This window comes from Cicer arietinum, chromosome 4 (genome assembly GCF_000331145.2).
Source record: "Cicer arietinum cultivar CDC Frontier isolate Library 1 chromosome 4, Cicar.CDCFrontier_v2.0, whole genome shotgun sequence".
NCBI lineage: Eukaryota > Viridiplantae > Streptophyta > Magnoliopsida > Fabales > Fabaceae > Cicer > Cicer arietinum.
This window is the reverse complement of record NC_021163.2, coordinates 29,897,074-29,899,212: the sequence shown is the minus strand read 5'-3', so window position 1 is coordinate 29,899,212 and position 2,139 is coordinate 29,897,074.

Below are 2,139 nucleotides of genomic sequence, written 5' to 3'. Positions count from 1 at the left end.
GGCCACCAGCATGTGCAATCACCACCATAACTGCACCAAATCATGTTCCCAACAATGAGTAATAACCAATGTAGTCAAAACCGCACGATCTTATGATCCATGGCTATCGTTGCATGTTGTGATTCAAGCAAGATCATCGAAGGTGGGCATCGTGATCAGGATTGCAATTTTGCATTAGGATCCTAAATTGATCACCTCTTCTCTACGTTGTTTGTAGAACTCCAACCTCCTTGCTCCATTTAAGGTGTTCTTCCTCTCGAGGAGTTGATACTACACTCTTTAGAGAAACTTATAATTTTCTAATTGTTCAAGTATATGTTGACGACATTATCTTTGGATCAACAAATGAAAAAATGCGTAAGGAATTTTGAAATCTCATGCAAAGAGAATTTGAAATGAGTATGATGGAAGAATTGAGATCTTTTCTTGGCTTAGAAATCAAACAATATGAAAATGGAACATTTATATGTTAAGAAAAATACATCAAAGATCTTTTAAAGAAATATAAAATGAATGAAGCCAAAACAATGACAACTCTCATACATCCATCCTCAGATTTGGACAAAGAGGAACAAGGGAAATCTAACTCAGAAAAGGAATACATAGGAATGCTAGCCTCGTTGCTATATCTAACCGCAAGTAGACCATATATTGTTTTTATAATAGAATTGTGTTCTAGATTCTAATCTTTACCTAAAGAATCTCATTTATTTGTTGTAAAGATATTTTTCTCTATCTCGTTGATACTACTAATCGTAGCCTTTAGAATAGCAAAAGAACTCATTTTAATTTTGTAACCTACCGTGATGTTGATTATGCGGGAGATAAAAATGAAAGGAAAAGCACAAGTGGTGCATGTCAATTTCTTGGAGAATCTCTTATAATTTGGTCATGTAGAAAACAAAACACAATTGTTTTATCAACAACTGAAGTTGAATATGTCTCAATTGCAAATTGTTGCTTTCATAGCCTATTTTCCTCCTTCCCAATATCATTACTCGCTTCTCAACCACCCACTCCTATACATCCATGTGTGTCATTTTCTCCTTCATCTATTCCCAAAAAACTATTTCTTCCTCTTTCATCAAAACCTTTGTACTCTTACCTTCTGCAACACACTTTTTCAATCTTCTTCATTTCTCACCAAAAGCATGGCTCGTACCAAAGCATCTGTAAAAAGAACCCCATAGCCTACTTTCCTCCTACCCAATATCACTAGTCCCTTCCCAACCACCCACTCCTGTATATCCATGCATGTCATTCTCTCCTTCTTCTCTTCCCAAAACAAACTCCAAGAACCCCATCTCCCTTTGGAACACCATATCCTCCACCATAACCTACCCCTTTAAACATTTCTACCTCTAAAAGCACTTTCTCTGACTATCTATCATCATCTCCTAAAGAAAGTCCAAGTCCTATTAATGGTAAGGGGTGATGAAGGAATTCGTCATGGTAATAGGGTTGAACCTTTAATCAAATTAATTCTGCTTTTCCAGATTTTTTATTTTATTAATTACGACACAACGTGAGGAATTCTACAACTGGAAGAGGACTGAAACGATGAAGAAGAATATGCAATTTAGGTTTTTCTTGGAAAGAGACTAAAACATTTGGGATTAATTTGAGGTTAAAAAAAGGTTATAATTTATTTATATTTGGATTTTTTGTTAAAAATGATTATGTTTTAACAGTGTTATAATTTTTGTAACACAAATTGGATAGAATGACTATTTTAAAACGAAACTATATTTGCAGGGATGTTGTTCAAACAAAAAAAACTTACGGAGACCAAAATAAATAAAAGGTTATAATTGCAATATAGTAGTATATAATAAAACTATATAATTTAAATATTTATTTTAATTTATGCATATTATTATTATTATTATTATTAATTAAGGCTTAAAGTTTGCACCCTCTGATCTCAAGTCTAGGATTAGGTTTGATTGCAACGTTAGATAATCAAAATTAGAATTTTTAAGTTATAGTTAATCTAATTAGGTTAGATTAAACCGTTGAATCATAAAAATAAAAAATAAAAATATATAATTGAATTTCTAAGTCATAGTAACTTAATTAGTTAGATTGAATCGTTATATCATCGAAAATATAATTTTTAAGTAAATAAACCAAATAGAA